Consider the following 21,448-nt stretch of genomic DNA (forward strand, 5'->3'; position numbering starts at 1 on the left):
ACGGTGAGCCGAGAGGGACAAATCTCACTCGCTCACAGCTTCCTGCAATGTGGTCTTTGTGCAGAGAAACTGAACTGAACCAACGAGGCCTTTAACAGGATCATTGCAGTTACATTAGAGCTTTGACTAATCTATAATATGCAATATTTGCAATATTTGAACGATAAACTAAGGCTCTTAAAATCAAGCCCCATAATATATTAAAGAGTTAGGGTTAGATCACTTTGCGTCCAAAATACAGTCTCTCTCTCTCTCTCTCTCTCTCTCTCTCAAGATCCATGAGAGATCCATGATTATGCGGGTGATAGTTGTCACCTATTCACCAATATCGTTTTAGCAACAGTGTATGATGTCTTTTGTTACATTTATCTGAAAAATAAGCACATTAATAAAAGAAATGCACATGCGATGAATGATGCATGTGATCTTGATCAAAGATTTACCTGATTGAAGAATTCACCAAGTCAAGACAGTGTAAATATAACCAGCCAATTGTATATCTATATACATGTTTAACTTTAATGTATCCACTATTTCCAAAAGTGTACATGAATAAATAAGAATGAAGAATACTTTTTATATGATTCTTAAGTTAACATTTTTTTTATCTTGTGGCTAATGAAATCATATGGAAATCCCTTTCTTAAATTTTCCATCCTGCCGCTGCAGCTCAGTGAAACATGATGTGAAAAGTAATGGAACAAACTCAAGTTGCAGTGGAAACCACGAAACTCTAGGGCGCAGTAGACTACAAGCTATTGAACTCCTTGCAGGTCTGTTAACAGATGGCTCCGTGCTGTATGAAGCACTCCATCATGCCAGCAAAGACCTGATAGGAGTGAAACACTTTAATTATATGTCATGTGCACATTCACTGCAGGCCTATATGTAATTAATTGCAAGTTAATTTTTTAAAAAGCACAATCTCATTGAGAAAACTGTCCCTCTGTGTCTGGCAAAGTTGAACTACCTCTCAAAGGCATGTATGCTCTAATAGCCTGCTGTGATGAGGAATGTCTTGAAATAACCCCTCCATGTTAACCAGCTTCCACATAAAGTGGAGATATAGCCTGCGTTGTCTCTTTGCAGAAATGTACATGTTCCATAAGCGTGAAGAAGAAACTAATCAGTAGCCTGCAGCCAAGTTTGAGAATCATGAGAAAAGTTGTAAAATGATTTGTTCAAACTTTTGGATCTATTGTATGATTTTCTCTCAACATAATATCTGCCTTCAAGCTTGCATTTAACAGACCAATCGAGGTAAAGTTAAAGCATGAGATTAAAATCTATTTTGTGTGGAGTGTGCCGGTGTGATACAGTTTCCCCTCACTCCTCATTGACAAAGACCTAAAATGTAGAAATACCCTACGTAAAGGTTTTCTAATGGAATTTCCTGAACTGGTTGAGTGTGTGGGACCCAGTGTGGAAAGCAGCATTTGATTCTCACGTCTGCGTGCAGCAAACATACATAAAGCTGGTTTTACGCACATAGATGATTGTATCATTGAAGCCTTGTTTGTTCTGGTTATATGACATTATGGGTTTGCCAGTAAACTCTCTCAGGTTTGAATCGGTGCAGTCAGGCTGAATGTAGAGTTTTATAGGGATAAAAAGGTAGGAAAGCCCATTAAAGTTGAGGAAAACTCAGATTTCTATTTCTGCCATAGTTATGAATTAATACATAGTAGAGGTCATGCATAGGAATACGCTTTAGCTTTATCATGTCTCATGTAGAAAGATTTGAGATAAGTAGACTGTATGATGTTGTTTTAAATGTTTCTCTATAAGATAACTTTCATTGTGAGCTGTTTCCTTAAACTACATGAATACACAACGCTTTTAAAGCATGAGACTTGTTAACTAGAACACAACAAAAAAAAAAATTAGCAGAAGCAGAGGGAAATTCGCTAATGGTGAGGGCATATAACAATTGTTTTGTTCTTTCATTTTGCAGAGAGATCTACAGATTGCTAAATTAATTGTTTGCACAAATTATATATGTGACTATTTAAGGCTATTTTTTGGTATTTCTTTCTTGTGCACCACTTAAACCCAGTACCTGTGTCATGCTGCTTTGCAGCCATGTCACCAGACTTGTCTTCAACATATTGGAATCAGATTCTATTGATGCACACACCCAACAACCAGATGCTTCATGGTTTCTGATGCTGTGTGATGGCCAGGGAAACCTGAATGACATTTGCAGAGCCGTAATGGTCCAAAACATGTTCTAATAATGAAATATGCTGCAGAGCCTCTGAGATAGAACCAGAAACAACTCTAACCAGATTTTTATGTTTCATTCTGCTCTCTATGACCCTGCACTAATCTGAGTCTAAAGAAGCTCTATGGCAACCCCAGCAATGTGGCTAATTGAGTCCTCAAAAGCATTAATATACCATTTTTTCTTTAAAAGAAGAGTTTGATCCAGCCGCATTTTTCAAAAAATAAGAATAAAAGTTCCCCAAACTAATTTCAAACCTCAAAGCAGAGCTTCCCTGACAAAGTTTAGGTCATATTTCCAAAGTGAATAAGCGCTCTGGGAAAGCCTGTTTGAATCGTAATCAAGTTGAGGTCCATTAGTAAACAAGTTTGTCTCCGCAGCAGCATCCTGTGACTTCAAACAGCTTGACTTAAGATAGTGATTTGGGAGAACATCTGCTTTGAAGATGTCACTGAACAAAGTGTGAGATGCTTGTTCACATTTTTCCTTTTTTTTTTCTTAAATGCATGTGGAAAGTGTCACATTCAGCAGGTTACATGAAAACCACGCCACTTGGAAAGAGGAAGGATACAGTTTAAATACGCTGTTAAAATACAATGCAACAGCTCAGTAAACAGATTTCTCACTTTCTTTTGAAATCTTTGCTTACTTATTAACAAGAGAGATGAGAGAGTGATAAAAGATGTCTCATCCTTGGACATATAAAAGTTGCTTAAAGCTCAAAACAAAGCGAGTTTTCTGAAATCAAGGAATGTGGCAAGTCACAGCGCTATGTACAAAAACCTTTAAACGTGTGCACTTTCCGAATGTCTGTTCTCAGAGACATTTGTAAAAGTGCATTATTTTGTAGACATGAAAAAAAAGATTTTTCTGAAGATGGAACACAAAAATAAGAGCTCGGTCTTTCAATCTCTATCCTGGTTCCTCTCTTGCCTCTGCACACCCTTGGCATTGACTATGTGAAGTGTGTGTGAAGCGATTCTTGTGTTTGCCACAGTAATTCTAACATCCCTAATGGTGTAGAGGTTTCAGACAGTGTGTGGATAATCTAAGAAGGATTTTGTGAATTTGAATGGTTTCAAAAGTTTTTGCCAGTGGGACTTGTTTTCTCTTGCAAATCAAATTGGAGATTAGTCAACATTGACATTCAATTACACCTGGTATAACTATGTGTTTCATGTCCACATTTGATCTCTATATGATATTTAATTTACACCTGATATGTTTCTCAAGTGTCCACACTGAGATCTGATTAAGATTCAATAACTTTTTCGAGCTCATGACACATCCTCCTCTCGCTTGCACAAACCCCCAAAAAACAACAAATATGTTAAATGAAGAAGAAGAAGATGGCAGTATCTCATGAATTTTCAATATTTAGTTTGATTGGTTTTCAAAGGAGGGGTAGAATCTGTCAATCCATCCTCGGGGGTCTTAAATTAGATACATAGTTGAGGACTGATAAGGGGACTCAGTAAATGCCCTCCTGTGTTAACTGACTAATTGCTTCTCGCTACCTATGGATGCTGCTACCTCTCTGGTGATTATTATTTCTGTCCATGTATATGTTGTATGTGGATTGAAAAGAAATTGCATTAATACTGTTAAATATGGAGATGCCTTGCCCCGCGCGTAACATCTGACGTTAACACAGGGAGCTGATACATAGGGTTTGTGGTATGACTACTGTACTAGCACAAAAAAAAGCATATACTGAATTAAATGGGTAGACTCTACCGTAAGAAGCTGTGCATTCTTCAGTCCTGAAAATATAGAATTTCCTTGTTTAAACAAAAGAATGGATTCAGTCGACAGAAATACTAGTGCTCTTACTTTTAAAAAGCTTCAGGAACTTTGCCAATATTCACGTTTGCGACATATTTGAGAGATAGACATTTTGATATGTGGTGAAAGATCATTTGTCTATTCTACTTTGAATCGCATGTTTGTCACACGCAGAAAATTATAAAAAACTAAAGCAGTGTGGCCCGGGCATCACAATGTGTCCCTGATCACCTTTATGATCAGAACACGATGGTCTGGTTGATCTTATGACAATCTGTCCTTAATGGGCAGATTTACACCTGTTTTGTCATGATGTAAAACTCTGAGCTTTCAATCGGATGACCCAAAAAACATTTCAATGCCAGGTGAAGTACAACTTCATTCGACTCCTCATGTTTCTCACACAGACCAAGTCAACACACATGCACTCATGACGTATTGTTGTTTATTCAAGTTATGAAACTTCAGCCAATCTCTATGTTTTTACCCCATCTTTTCTAAAAATACAGCACGTAGAGAAGCAGAGCTAGCATGAAGCCTGATACTGACACCAGGCCGCTTCAGGTGGATTCCCTGACTTTCGCTGCCTTCCGATGGTGTTGACACCTCAGCTCTCATCTCTCTCTGGTTCCTCGGGGTGTAAGTAGGTGGTGAGAGCGCTCTGACATTGATTATAGAGGTTGGGGGTAGTGGACACGTAGGCGTAACTTATTTATTCAGGCACAGCAGTCAGCCTGCTGCAGAAAAAACATAAACATTTCTATCCAAAAACTGTACGGAAACAAAGAAAAACATATTTTTGAGAGTTCCTTTCAAAGTATGTTGAAAGACTGAGCTCTTACGATTAAGGTTTCTTTCATACCCACTTCAAAAGACAGCCGTGCAAAATGTTTGCTTCCTCACGGCTAAGAGCCCCAGTTAGGTCAAAAAGAAAATTAAAAAAAAAGGAAAGTCTTTAGTGTGCTCTTAGCCCCGGGATAATTTCAATGATTGCGTTATAAAAAGGTGTGTTCAGGTCAAACAAATAAAATTCTTTCAGAGGAGATATTTTACTGTGTACTTTAACAGCATTTCAGTCTGTGTAGTGCATCTGCAGAATCAGACTACAGGTGATGGCGGCTGGCAGGAGAGTCTTGGGAATGAGACTCATGACTGTGCATGCTGCTTCCGAGTGTAATGAGTGTGCAGTCGAGTGACCACCAAACCACACACACAGGCGCTCTAATAATTTCTATACACTTCCAGTTTGGGAATGCTGTGTGACACCATAACACGAAATACAAATGCTTTCTTCATCTAAAGAAACCTCATAAAGAAATAGCTTTCAGTCATTGCCCCAACAAGTTGCTGATGACATTTCATTTCTATGAATAGGGTTCAGAATGAGGGGAACATTCCTGCGTGAGAGTTTGACACTTCACACTGCATTTCCATGGTTCTCCATCTAGACGTTAGACACTAGAGACATATTATTATTTTAAATTTTTTGCATCAATTACCAATAATAGATATGCAGTGTTTTACGATAATGCAAGTAGATTCTTTTAATTAACTAATGTTTTTGCAAATCTTTCTTTCCTACCATTACTATTTTACAGTACCTTATTAAAGGAAAGGAAATAGGAGGGGTGACATGGAAATGACAGAAAAAAAGATAAAAAAGGAAAATTATAGAAAGAACGAGGAAAGGAAAGGAAAGAAGGTGTTACTCGGCAATGGCAATTATAGAGAAGATAAAGGAAAAGGAAAGATAAATCAAGGAACGGAGAAGAGAGGAAAAGAAAGGAATGTAAAGAAAGTAAAAAAAGAAGGCATGACATGGAATTTACAGTAACTGCCCAAATAAAAGAAAAGTGAACGAGGAAAGAAAGGTTTTGAAATGTGATTTGCAGGTTTGGTCCTCGCTCATGAAAGGATGAGTCCATCATCTTTCGCTTGGCGAGGTCTGTGTCCTGTGTCCTTGGGCTTCAGATTGCTTGGATCTGTCAGACCGGGCAAGAGACAAATTCCATCAGCAGATGTCATTGTAGTGTTGTGGGTAAGGGACCTTGGATGATGGGTACATATTATTCTGTCACACGTACAGCCGACTAGAAAGCCACCCAAAATGAATATCTGAATGATCTACACCACCCAAGACCAACAAGACATTAAGGGACATGCCACTAGGTTGGAATATTAGATCACATTCTGAACCGATGCCATGTCTGAGCTGAATTGGTCTGATAAACAAAACCCTGAAGAAATGTCTGTACTGATGAATAAATCCAGAATGGACTTTTCCGCCTGGTCACCTGATCCACACAGTTTTATCTTGGTGATGGGCAGATGAAGCATCCCGAAGCTTTGGGGTTTACTTCTTTCTTCTTAAATATAATTTTTTATCGCCCGCTGTAAAGATAAATTTACATTGACAAGTTTAACATGAATGTAATTCACACTCAATATAAGATGTTAATATCATATGATGGTACTTGGTAGTATCATATCTCACTGCTCATATAGTGTATCATGCCCAGGAGTGGAAGTTATACATTACAAATACTTAAGTTACAGTAACAAAGTTGTCACTTTGTACCTTAAATTAACGTGGAGTGTTTTTAATAATCATTCATTTTTCATCTCAGGTTCTGGACTGACATATATTTACATTTAAAGTTGCAATAATTTCAGTCAGTCAGAACAAAATGTGAAAGTAATCCTGATAAATCATGTGGTAAAGGAACAAAAGAGACAAAACAGCAGTTGCCGCGGACTAAAAGAGCCTTATTCATTTTGAGGGGGGGTGGGGGTTCTGGGGTCATCTGCGATGTTGGAGAGACATTAGATATAAATGCAATGTTTTTGTACCAAATGTTGATACACAGAATTCCTGTTGCAAGTTTGTGGGGAGGACAACATGTGTTGAATGGTGAGTTAAATTATCTCTGTCAACCTGTGACATATGATCAAGATATGATTAGAACAGCTGAATTTAGGCTCTAACCCTAACCCAAAATAATAATGACCCCAATTGTAATACTAAAGTCATAATTATAAGTATGCAATATACAACATGTGGATGAATTGTACATGTGATGAGTGGTCAACAATTATATCTTGACAATAATTTGTTCTACCCATCTCTTATTGATCTTGACCTATCAGGTCCAAAAGTTAAGCATCTTGAGATACGCTACAAGGTAATGTTTCCACCAAGTTTAGTGACACACACACGGCTGCACAGTGTGTATAGGTTTTGTTGGTCAGACATTAGAAAGAGCACAGTACACTGTTATTTTTACAGGATGAGCAGTATAACAAATAAAGTTAACTGACTTTGGTGAATAAAATTGATGGAGCGACTAAGAAGTACATAAATAATAAAACCAATCCTGACGTATGGGATACCCACTATACTGTCGACAGTACTTCAACAGTAAAATACTTCCTTTCTACTTTTATTCTGCAACACATTACCAAAATACTGGTTATGGGGATACTTGGATAAAATGGGAGGTGGGAAATACAATTTCTATATACCCACTGAAAAATGAATTTACAGCTCAGCCACTCCACAGACAAAGCCAACTACTGAAAATCCCTTGTCAACCACTTCCACTTGTTGATTGTTCTTTCATAAATGAGCTATATTTCACAGTCATATTTGTCACCGTATATAGAAAAGCAGCAGCCCTGATGGCTCAGCCCTTGGAAACCTGATTGGGCTGCTCTGTTCAATTACACAAAGCAAGGAGTTCATCAGCCAGCCACTGTCTCAACTGCAGCACCAGCTAATAGTCTGACAGCCTTAACATTCCACTCAGACTGACTGGCAGCTTAGTAACAGCATTGTAACAAAACCAGCTCATTTTCTTTTTGACAATTTAATGGGTGAAATGTCTACCTGCAATGTAGTAATGTAATGTACCCCTAATGGGGGTTACAGGGTTGAAACCAATGTCTGTAAATTGAGATGGACGACATGACATGGCAGCTTATGTCATGTCGTCCATCTTTATTTACAGTTATTGCTTCCAGACCATTCATTATCTACTGCTTATTCTTTGAGGTTCATGGGAGTAGGGGCTTTATCTAGTCCGAGCTGACATGGGTCAAGGCGTGGGTACAACCTGGAACCGGTCAACGGTCCATCACAGGGTTGATATATAGAGACAGAAAAGCAATTGATGGGCACATACGCAAAGGCATTATGGAGCACGACTTGACTGTCCTATTTTGAAAGCTCCTCCAAATACGATACCAACGCGTCCGTCCATACCACAAAATACTAAGTTTCAAACCCAGGATTAATTTAGCTGTCATTGAGAAACTGATTTTCAAAGAGGTAATGATGCTTACTAGCCACAAGATGTCCGGTGCTTAATTATCAGGCTTCAACAACTAAAATGAAGGGGCATTAAAAAGTTATTTTGGTCAAATTGCAGCTCTCTTGCTAAGTGAGGACGAGACAAGCCGATGACATGACTCACAAATGTTCCGTTGGTCAGAAAGTAACATTTCGGTTTGGGATGCGGTCTACGTAGCCCCAAAAGACCACCTCGAAATAAACAAAGCATAAGCAATCAAAACATTTTATGAGGAAGAAATGGCATTTAACAAGTATACATACATTGTTTTGTATTGAGGAATTTAATATCTTTGTATCCAACTAACCATTAGAGCTAAGGCAGAGTTTTTCCCAAAAATATGAACTTCTCCTTTAAATGTCATCTTTAAATGCCATGTGCACCACAGATGAGATTCCATTTACCTTCATTGTACTAGTGCTGTGTCAGCAACTACTGTATGTACATGGCTATGTGCTACAGAGCTATGATAAAATGTGTTAGGGTGAACCCTTTAACTTTGTGACACTCCATTTCTCTCTCTCTCCCTTGCCCTCGTTCTCATTATTCATCCAGGCTGAGAGTCAGCTCAGGATTCAGGTGTACTACGGCAGAACAACATGGGGACTCAGTGTGGCTAATGAAATATGTTCAGTGCAGTCAATTCTACACTTAGTGCCTACTCACTTCATTATCTTGCGGGTGGCCCACTCTCACCAAACACCCAGGTCTGGCTCTATCTGGCTGCTAAATCTATCTTACACCTCTGATGTGCTGGGCTGACATTTTCTGAAACTGCCTGTTTCTATTTATACAAGGTGTTTATCTCTGCTAGGCTTCCAGCTTCATTTCCACCTGCAATTAGTTGCCAGGTTTGAAATGGTTCACCTTCTAATTTCACGAACACTTCTGACAAGAGGAGAGGCAGACAAAAAAAATATAACAAGGTGTTCCATTTTAACATGACCTCTGAGCGAATAACGAGGTCCTTCAAATTGGCATTCTCACACACCATATGATGCAGATTTAACATGGCTTAGCTTTCAGCAGGTCTTCTGGCAAACAGCAATGTGACGCTTCTGGGCACCAGGCATTGGTTTAGCACACTGTAAATGTGGGTGTTTTTTTCTCAGAAAGTATTAATAAAACAGAATGTGACGAACAAGCACAGGAAACAAGCACAGCAAATAAAAATAAAAACTGGATGGTGTATCAATCTATCATTTTTTGTCTCACCTTAGGTACTGAGGGGTGCTTTTTTTCCTGGAAGAGGAATAAACTCAGTGTAGTGCAATGATTTTAGTACATCATTAACTCCAGCTCTCTTTGACAGTATGTATATTTTAATTTAAAAATTGGATGTTGAGGAGACAGAATTACAGTATTGGTTGTTTGTTCAAACCAAGGATTGATGACATGAAAACACCCCAGAAGTGAAGCCCCATTGTGGCTGATTGCAGTTTATGTCATAAATAAAAATATAGGTACATTTTTCCATGGATTCTGTCATTTAGGTATAGTTCTTATTACACAGTGTGATAAAGGGGCGTTTCGGATTAATTGGGCTTCACTTCTGGTGAGCTTTTATGACATAAATTTTTGGTTTGAGGAAACAAATTCTTCAATCAAAGTTGATGTATGTTGATTTGTTCATGTTTCTGATTGTTTTTTATTGTTTAGATATTTGATCCTGTAAAAATGGTGTGAGAGGTCATGTAAGACAGCTGAGTTTGACTCGAGCATGTATCGGCGGAACCTGGCTACCACGACTTCACTCCACAACACTATTATGCAGGCTGTACAGACTGTGCCACATTCATCTTTATATACGGTCTATGGTTCAAACACCTAAAATGATTTGTTGTGGCAATGTCATTACCACTGTTGAGGCCATATTTCCAATCATAATTTCAAGTGTCTTGTGTCCAAGAAAACCACAGGAAATGCGACTCACTAATCTGGATCTAGATCCTAATAATTACAATCCATCTTTGCTACATATGTCCTCTTCTGGCCCAAAAGCTTGAGATGGTAATACCCCTGAAGTTGTCTGCCAACTGACCAAATAAAAATTTTGTTCTCTACTTAATCTCACGCCCTTTGAGAAGGACCTGCGGAGAGAGTGGAATAGTATTGTGCATCATATACAAATACAAAATGACTACTTGTATTATTACCAGAGCCTATTCATGTGCCTGGGAAGACAGAAAGTCAGCTGGCTCAATGTGGATGCTCTGACGGACTTTGATGTAAAAACGTGGACACATCCCTTGGAAAATCTTTCTGTATATGGTGAACTACATTTGAAATTAAATGAAAATCACCTGTATCTGGAGCAAAATTAATTGCAAGCCATATGATAGCTGTCTAGACATTTTACTGTGAACTACAAGTATCAACCTCATAGTGGTGACATGGGGCGTTAATGTCTGTACAAAACATTTCATAGCCATCGATTGCGTAGAGATATGAACGTGAAACAACTAAAGCCATTGTCAGACCCTGTTAACAGCAGGGCAAAAACTGAATAGAGAAAAGAAGAAAAGAAGCAACACAGTTTTGTAGATATTTGTAAGTCCGTCATCAGTTGATGTCTCTTTGATCCACTGGACCATTCGTCTTCCATCAGTTAGCTTGTCTGTGTGGCGGGGTTGCTGGCACTCCACTCGCCAGCCTGCTGATCCCCTTGATTGACTTCGTGTTAGGACCTTAATTCTCGTCAATGCCACAGAGCTCCATTTCATGGGGATTAATTGTGCTTGGCATTCCAGACATAGACTAAAGGCTCACAAGCCTGCAATATTCCGAGCAGGTTGCTTTAAATCCCTTTTGAGCGCGGTGCTGACTTTAATTCAATTTCAAAAACTGATAATGGCTGAGATTGATGAAGGCTGGATGGAATTCGCTTTATTGCTCTAAATTATAGGTATTAAGGTGGTTGAAGGCTGCATTTATCAGTCATGTATTGGCTTTTAATCATAATCTTTGGAGACGCAGTGTGAATGCAGAAGTCAGGCAAGGGAGGAGGGAAAAATCAGTACCCTGGATCTTTGGATCTTATCGCTGCACGTGTTATGTGAACATTACTGGGCCCCTCAGAGGGGCTTTAGATAATAGAAGATTTAGCATTGTATAATTGATTTCAGCTACTTCGTCTGAACCAGCCATGAAAGGTTTAAACACTGTTTGACAGAAATAAACCTGCGTATGAGAACGGTTACATAAAGCCAATACCCACATCCGTCTTCCTTTTTCTCACCCTCTCACTTTTTAAAATGAACATTCTATTTGTTTATTTCTCTCCCCTGAGTTTGAGGGGGGGGGGGGGGGGGGAATCGTATGGTAAGTGTATAAAGAGTACGGTGTTGGCAACAGCCTCCCGTTGGGTTTCTGACAGGGGACTTTGTAGATCACTGGGAATGTGGAATAGTTTACAGCCATTGGCATCATCTCCTGACAAGCCCCACGTTTTAAAAATAAAGACCCAATCAGTTCTCATTCAGCTACAGTTTACAGGTCATAAAGAGGTCTGATGCATTTACTACAGCCAATTCTCATCACTGCTGTTTTTACCCCAGATGCACATTACAAGCATATATTAAGAAACTCTACTCATCATCACTCTGCCTCAAGTTATTAGAAATTCAGTGCTCAGTGTGGATTCTGTTGAAAGGAATAGTTTGGCATTCTAGAAAATAGGTTTATTTGCTTTCTTTCAAAGAGTAATCTGAGATGATCTAATCTGTCTTTGTACGACATACCTTAAGGCACTTTTAGAGGAGCAACAGAAAATTAGCCAGAGGTTGTCATTTCAAAACTGATTGATGATTAATAACTGATGATACCAAGCTGACTATACAACTCAATTATGCAACACAATTCTCACCAATCCTCATCTCTGACTTAATCTTTTTAGCAGAAATAGTTTTCGTTCACTAATTACTTGTGTTCACTTTTAATGTTTAGTTCTTTTGATCACTGTTAAGTGTCTGTCAGTAAAACTTTAAGCCGAGCCATTTGAACCACAGGTGGCTGTCTCAATCAGCGGTTCAAACAATGTGTGTGTCTGTATGAATAATTGACAATGTGGTTGTTAAGAGGTTTAGTTTTTATAAAGATTTGAAAAATTAGCATGGGCCTATAGATTCCCCAAGTACCGTCGCGGGTGGCACCTTTGATTAGAGGGTGTTACTACAATTCTTCATTAAAAAACAGTCATATAATAAAGTTTACAGCTCCTATCAGAGATTTAAATGTGCACGATCTTTTTAGTGTGAAACATCTGCAGGAAGTATTGACAGTATCTTACCATCAAGGGTGACATAATAGAGCACTGTTGAGATGACACACTCCAAGTTATGATTACTAGAAACAATTTTATCTCTATAGTATGAGTCAACATTTTAAATATACATGTAATCTGGAAAATATGGGCAGTTGCAAAAAAATGCACTTTCAGCTTAGGTTTGTGTATGTGACCCATGTACCCCAGATCTTGACATTACACCCGATTAACAGATTTTATTTGAGACATTGTTAGAATGGCAGCTTGGATTCATGAATTTGCTGTAATTTGTTTTATTTTGGGAAAACAGGTATTAGTCAGTGACTGAAATATGCCCCTCATGTGCAATATCTGTTTTGAAACAAAGCTGTCTTTGTGTACCTCCACCCTTTCCGAAACCTCACAGTGAAGTGTGCTTGTGTCAAGGACATCCTGTTTTATACTGTACTGTTGCCTCTGTGCTCCGAGCTCCCCTAAACTGTTTCTGTGGAGCAACGGTTGCCCTCTCTCTCCCTTAATCCACCCTATGTGTTTGCCACTCTGTTTAAAGGCTGATCCAACTGGGGGGATTAAAAAGATTAGTCACCTTATACAAAGGTTACATTGGATGAATTTTACTCTCTATCGTAGATCTCTACTTCAGGAAGCAAACATCTCAAGAAGTACTTCAGCATGATGGAGGGAGAATAAACTGATATTTGGTATGTATTTCTGAAGAGGTGAAAAGTGTCAGGCTGAGGTATGTACTGCCTGGTTGCAAGTTAGAGTCAGGCTTGAATTGAAATGTTTAAGGGGTGCACTTATTTTGCATAAACCCACAAGATGGAGAACATGCTCATATTCCAAGACTTATTAAAGTCTAACTGAAAGCAGTGAAGGGCAAATCACCACAGCAAATGGGGGAATACTTCAACAAAAAAAAACCTCTAACTTGTACTGGTAAAGGAGGCTGTGTTTTGACTTCTTTGTGGCACTATCCGCTGCAGAGTCATCTGGAGGTGGTGGAGACCTAAGTGCAGTACCCTGTGGGTTTGCAGGGCTGGCAAGAAACATAGCATTCATGAAAACAACTGGACACCGCCAGGTCTGCTACATGGCCCTGGTGATTAGTGCTACAGGAAGAGGAAACTGTTGCAGATTGTTTGTGACAATCAAGGACAGCATGTGGGATGACCTCCATCATCAAGTGGGATGATGAAAACTAAAGGTGCACCAACCCTTTGTACCTACAAGTAATCACCCAACATGATTTTTGGAGAAGAGTGCAAAAAACAGTATGATTTTTAAGGGGCATGGTTTCAATTATTTTGTAAACTATTATAGCATTTCAGGTCATAACAGATTGTGCCATCCTTCACTACATTTACCTTCGGGCTGGAGACATCGTGGCCAAAGAGGATGAGCCTGAGGATGATGTGGTGGAAGATGAAGAGTAGAATGGTTTGGAAGTAGTTAGTGTTTGTCCCTGGCCTGACCAGCTGTCTGCAGAGGTGTCGGTTATCGCCTGACCAGGACTTTTATAGAGACGTCCATTAAATAATTAATTGGCAAGTTTTAAATTACTTTGGAATCAAATTTTCTTAAAAAATTCTTAGTATTTAGTGGTATGTTTCCAATTTTAAGAGCAGATGGTTTGGTTGAAACTGTAATTCATTACGCTGACAGTGACTGCGAAATAAAAGGCAACTGTTGGTATTGGCCTCTGTCGTCTGTGGTAGGTGCTCAGTGCGTAGCGTTTGGAACCCGCCACTAATGCAGGCAAACTGAACTTAGCTGTAAATAGGCTTATGGTAATTTTTACGCCTTAATCTTAATCCATTTATATTCTATTTTCTATTTATTTAATAAAATGTTTGTGATTCAGGGTTTCAATTCTGACAGTTTTATCAAAGTTCAAATGTTTTTTTTGCGTACGTTTGAAATGTTCCATAAAAAAGAAGCTGCCATGCTTTGCTATGCTTTGGAGCAGCTTGCTAAGCAGAGTTACCCGCAGCAAAGTGACTGTTACCGTCGACGCCCCTGCTGCTTTGAGTAAAACTGTCTTAGGCATGATAACTGTGTGGCATCTTTGTCGTTAAGGAGATGAAATAAATAACTTTGTTCACAGGAGAGCCCTTTGTCCAGGATGCCTCTTGGCTTGATGTAGCCTTGGGCGCTAAAGGGCAGCATTTCAGAGGCACACACAATCTTACATTTGAGTGGTTTCATAGTGTATGTAAATCTAAATAAATGACATTCAGGGGTGCTGTATTTGAGAACACAGAAGTCCAAGTCAGCGCCACAGAGGTCCTCCGGGCAGCCCTCTAGTAAATCTCTGGAGAGTGTCCAAATGAGCTGATATGAGAACACAGCAAGGGATCCTCCAAAGGATTCACTTGAAAAAGCGATGCCCTAACACATAGAAGACAACGATTAGGATTTCAAGAGAGCTTTTGATGATAAGGGCTGACACCGGTGTTGACGTGCTGTAAACAAAAACATGTGATCTCTGCAGCGGAATTTATACGTAACATCCTTTCTCTGCCTCACCTGAACACTCTGGACATTTCTGTGTTACTATTAACGTGTCTGAGCAAAGAATCTCATGCTGCAGTACAAATCTTCATTTCTTATCTTCTGATTACGGATTGAGACATGCTGCTACTCAGAGCTCTTCACAGCACACATTGCATTCACTCATTAACCTATTCATGCAACTTGGTGTTCAGTATCTTACCCAAGGAGCTTTCCAAAATACCTGCTGCTATTAAGCATGTTAGCTCATCAGCAAAGCACACTAACAAAATGACAAATTATGTCATTAATTCTTTAATTCAACACTGTTGGTGAATTCATGTTGCCACTTTATTGACATTGGCTGCTGGTTCAGCTGTCAGTCAATCATGAACGAGCCTCGCCCACTCAGAGGCACGAAGGCTAGAGGAGCATTGATCAGTATCTGTTCATTTCATTAATACACAGAGATACACAACATACTTGAGAGCTGTTCCTCATTATGATTCATAACAGCGCAGAGTGAGTGACTTTAAATTATGAGAAAATTAAGAATAAAGCGCATGGCACAGACGTGACGATAGATGGTGTGTCGTCCTCAGGCACTCGGTTACAGAGCACACATGCACACACTCACTCACTCTCTGCATTTACACTGATGTTAGAGGGCAGTGACATGTGAACCATTGGATCCATGCCTATCTGCAGTTGCTAATTAGGCCAGTATAACCGGAGGCTGTGTCACATCAGACATGTGCTCTAAAGATTTTAAATTGATTATTCTAGTGCAGAGTTTGTAATTAATAAATTTCATGTGTGAAAAATTGGAATCACATTACACAATAATTAATGCAGGGAACAAGAGGCATTTGTTAGATAATTGCAAAACTCATTAAAGTGACATATGAATTAACATGTCTGAGCACTGAAGATCCAAAACATGCTGCTTTTATTTGCAGTGTAGTGTCAAGATAAGATCCGTCAGAGACATTTTTCTGATGTTTAAAAATGTAGATTTATGTGAGAGAAAATCTGACAGCCTAATCTGAAGGGATGTCTGGATGCAAAGGGAAGGAAAAAAAAATCATATATGTCTGTGTTTGTGTGTGTGTGTGTGTTGTGTGTGTGTGTGTAGAAGTTCTGCCCAGAGGACAGTCCTCATGGGGAACCATCATAATCCCTCCCCAGCCCCTGAAAGAGATTCTATAAATATATGATGGGAGTGAGGGAGGGAGGGAGGGGAATATCGAACATCTTGTCACTTTGAAAGTCAGAGGTTGAAAATGCCAAAAAGGAGTAAGGCGTTCACTGCGTGTATGTAAATCTATTTTCATTGCAACAGTACCAATCTTCATTTCTTATCTTCTGATTACGGATTGAGACATGCTGCAACTGGAAATTCTCGCTGCTGCTGCTGCTGCTGCTGGAAGCCTCAACCCACACAGGAATTTCAAACCTTTCATTTCACTCGCAGATTCAGCCCCAGTCATTTTCAAGAATCAATTAGAGCTGGTGCCGGCACTGTCCCATGTGTTAGGGGATTAGTCGGTCACTAGCTCAGCTGCGTTCAGCTCCGCCTGTTCTCGAGGCTTTACATGCTGAAACAGGCTTTCTTTACACACAAGCAGATACAACAGATGGTAAGAAGAGATGCTAAAACTGAGCCCACTCATCTTCCCTCAACCAGAAACTGCAATTCACACAAACGATGTCTTTCTGAAATGGAGATGAGCTTGGTCGTCTTGGCACGAGGCTGTGCATGTTTGTTTTTTTCAGGTACCGCTTTTTAATCATGATAATTTCTTGTGTTGAACGGATCAGGGGATTACAGAGCAGTGAGTGTGTCCAAGAGAGAAGGGGTCAGAAGTTCAGCGCTACCCAGGAGTGTCAGGAGGTGAAGCTCTTTCCAAGCCAGCCAGAGCGAAGAGCTCGGTGCATGGCAGGAGATAAAGACATCCTGCTGCTGGTCGATAATAAGAGAGGATTGTGGTCCAGACAGACTGTCCGCATATCCAAACAAACACTACTAAAACACACACACTGTCCATGTGGTCACAGAGAGTAGTCAGGCTATTTGATTCTCCTTGACAAGAACAATAACCTATATAACATAATATATATATATATATATATATAGCAGCTATTATATAGCACATATCAGTTGTCACGAGACAGAACAAGACATTTTAGAGTGTGATTCGTCCTCTACATAAGAAACTCAGAAAAAAAAGGCACCAGAACATTGAGAGAAACTTCTACAACAACATAATCCACTTTTTCAAAATTGGCCGGTGTTCTAAGTATCTTCCAAAACATAAGTTCCATGTACTAGTTGCATGTCACACTAATGCCTCTTAGGAACACCCTGTGGGCTTTAAACCACAGGTATTGTTATGGATCTACAGAGGGCCCACATTTGACATATTGTGAGTCCAGTACACATTCCTGTCAGTGGTTACATTTTCAATTTACTCTAATTTTTCACAAATGGAAGTAAAACCACCAAGAAGCGCAGAAGTGTGCCAAAGAAAGACAGGGAGAAAAAAGAAGCACATTAACAATGATGTAAACACTGCAGGCTTCAAAATGCTCACAAAAAGACAGCAAATGTTTTATCAGGAAGGAAATACATTCAACATGTTTGATGATACATGAATACTGAATACAGACGAAACTCCACATCGATTCATTTCAATTCTTGACCTTTATTAGTTGAAACCAGGAAATTATTTTTCCACTTACAAATATGACATCATTTACAGAAATGTCTTCATTACTAACGTGTCCATTAGCAGTATTCTGCTTCTCTCCATGATTTTGGCACATCCACAGCACTTAATTTTTGTATCTTGTGTGTGTGAGTGTGTGTTTTTTAACTGATCCCAAATGAAAGTATTAATTTCCGCAGTGCTTCTGAGACCACACTTTCCCTGATATTCATTACTCAAATTATGCAAATGACTGCGTAATCATAAATGGAAAAAAATGTGTAAGTAATTAGCTTTCTCACAAAAAGAATTACTAGAACATCCCATAATGAGTGCTTTTTTGATATTTCATTTTGGATTAGTACCCCGAAGAGGCAAATAAAGTTCAATGGAGCGGAATGCACGGAGAAGCATCTGATAAAGCAGCTCCCACTACAGATGTCAGAGAGCTTTTATTTTTCTACTGTGTAGTGTTTGTGGTGAGTGTCCAACAGCTTTTCTTTCTGTCTGTCTGTCAGTTTGGACCAGATGAATTTGAGCGCCAGCTTGTTGCAGCTTACATTAGGGATTTATCCTCATTTTCAACCAAAAAATGTATGATTGCTTTTCAGTGAGTCAGAGGAGCACTGACTTATGTAACGACTCAGCATCTCTATTGAGGAAATACGCTGAATTTTAATTGGGGTTTTCAAAGGCGCGGAGTGTTTGGCAGGTTAGCGTTGCCTGCTTAAGGACAGGGTCAGATCCTTTGAGCTGTGAGTACCATTACCATGATACAGATAGATTTTTCCATCTCAGCTGACATTGACTGTTTTCCATTTGTAACAGCTACCAGGGGCACAGCAGCAGAGGGCATGCGTTCTGTGCAATAGCATGGGACCATCTCTATGACCCCCTGGAGAGAGATATGCTAACACACGATTCCTGCTGAATCAAACTCTGTGTCACACACGCTCACACACCACCCCCAATGACCTCCAGCTGAAATATGCTCTGTGTGTTTACTTCAGTGGTGAAATGTGACAAAGTGCATCCTCTACTACACTATACTGCTTTATTACAATTTTACAACCTTTTTTAACTACAATACCGTATATTACATATTGAGATTACTTACTTTCCATGTGTATTGGAACTTTATGTTCCAACTTTGCGCACCCATGTATGTAGGTGCATATTAAGCTAACTTTAACATAACTACATTCATCTACACTGACTTCAGACCAGAATTTGTTGACTGAAAAGGTGAATCAGTTTCCAGTGTTTAAAGATACAGATGAGCCTGGCCACACCTTTTAAAGCATATGGATGACAACTGTGCAATTCAGATTCTGGCAAAGACAGGTTCTGAATACTGCGTTTTGCTTGGCGACACTTCGTACAAGGTGTAAGAATGAGCCCTACAGGTCTTCCTTAAAACGGTTGTTGTGTTTGGAAATAGTTTATCCATTCATTTTTTAAGTAGCATTACATGTCCTGTAATTATACCCCTCAGGTCCCTGAGAAGAAACAACTTTATTGTGCCTCTTCACTGGAATGAACTAGTGACTGTGAGCTCAATATAATAACAACATTTAACCGGGGTGTAGTTAATTGAAGATTGACAGTGAAGTGAAAACTTAAACCTCTTAAACATGTATTCTGTAATCTTTTAACTATATGAAAACAAAGCTTAAATCATCATAGTGGCGTTTCACAAATGCCTTTATAGACATGTCTATGCCATCTGCACCTAGATCCTCAGGGAATCACATACAAAAAACAGGGTGTAGTTGGGTCCCTTTGGCAAGGGTCAGATGTCTCATCTCATCTCATCACATTTTCATCCGCTTATCCGGGGTCGGGTCGCGGGGGGAGCAGCTCAAGCAGGGGGCCCCAGACTTCCCTTTCCCGGGCCACATTGACCAACTCTGACGGGGGGATCCCGAGGCGTTCCCAGGCCAGTGTTGAGATATAATCTCTCCACCTAGTCCTGGGTCTTCCCCGAGGTCTCCTCCCCACTGGACGTGCCTGAAACACCTCCCAAGGAAGGCGCCCAGTGGGCATCCTTACCAGATGCCCGAACCACCTTAGCTGACTCCTTTCTAAGTAAAGGAGCAGCGGCCCAAATTCGAGTTCCTCACGGATGACTGAGCTTCTCACCCTATCCCTAAGGGAGACGCCAGCCACCCTTCTGAGAAAACTCATCTCGGCCGCTTGTTCCCGCGATCTCGTCCTTTCGGTCATCACCCAGCCCTCATGACCATAGGTGAGGATAGGAACGAAGATCGACCGGTAGATCGAGAGCTTTGCCTTGCGGCTCAGCTCTCTTTTCGTTACAACGGTGCGGTAAAGGGAACGCAATACCGCCCCCGCTGCTCCGATTCTCCGGCCAATCTCACGCTCCATAGTACCCTCACTCGCGAACAAGACCCCAAGGTACTTGAACTCCTTCACTTGGGCTAAGGACTCATTTCCTACCCAGAGTAAGCAATCCATCGGTTTCCTGCTAAGAGTCATGGCCTCAGATTTAGCGGTGCTGATCCTCATCCCAGCCGCTTCACACTCGGCCGCCAGCCGATCCAGTGAGTGCTGAAGGTCACAGGCCGATGATCCAATGAGGACCACGTCATCTGCAAAAAGCAGTGACGAGATCCTCAGACCACCGAACTGCAACCCCTCCCCACCACGACTACGCCTCGATATCCTGTCCATGTATGTCACAAACAGGATTGGTGACAAGGCGCAGCCCTGGCGGAGACCAGCATCCACTGAGAACGAAACTGACTGGCTGCCGAGGACGCGAACACAGCTCTCGCTTTGGGAGTACAGGGATTGGATGGCCCTGAGGATAGACCCCCTTACCCCATACTCCTGCAGCACCTCCCACAGTTTCTCCCGGGGGACCCGGTCATACGCCTTCTCCAGATCCACAAAACACATGTAGACCGGATGGGCATACTCCCAGGCCCCCTCCAGGATCCTTGCGAGAGTGAAGAGCTGGTCCGTAGTTCCACGTCCGGGGCGAAAACCGCATTGTTCCTCTTCAATCTGAGGTTCGACGATCGGCCGAACCCTCCTTTCCAGCACCTTGGAGTAGACTTTACCAGGGAGGCTTAGAAGTGTGATGCCCCGGTAATTGGCACACACTCTCTGGTCCCCCTTTTTGAACAGGGGAACCACCACCCCGGTTTGCCACTCCTTTGGCACTGTACCCGACTCCCACGCGATGTTGAATAGGCGTGTCAACCATGACAGCCCCTCAACACCCAGAGCCTTTAGCATTTCTGGCCGGATCTCATCAATCCCTGGGGCCTTGCCACTGCGGAGATGTTTGACCACCTCAGTGACCTCCACCAGGGAAATTGACGATGAAACACCATCAACCTCGAGCTCTGCCTCCAACATAGAGGGCGTGTTATTCGGATTCAGGAGTTCCTTAAAGTGTTCCTTCCAACGTCCGACAACCTCCTCAGTTGAGGTCAACAGAGTCCCATCCTTACTGTACACAGCTTGGATGGTTCCCCGTTTCCCCCTCCTGAGGTGCCGGATAGTCTTCCAGAAACACTTTGGTGCCGACCGAAAGTCCTTCTCCATGGCCTCTCCGAACTTCTCCCACACCCGCTGCTTAGCCTCCGACACGGCA

Source organism: Platichthys flesus, chromosome 18 (genome assembly GCF_949316205.1).
Source record: "Platichthys flesus chromosome 18, fPlaFle2.1, whole genome shotgun sequence".
Taxonomy (NCBI): domain Eukaryota; kingdom Metazoa; phylum Chordata; class Actinopteri; order Pleuronectiformes; family Pleuronectidae; genus Platichthys; species Platichthys flesus.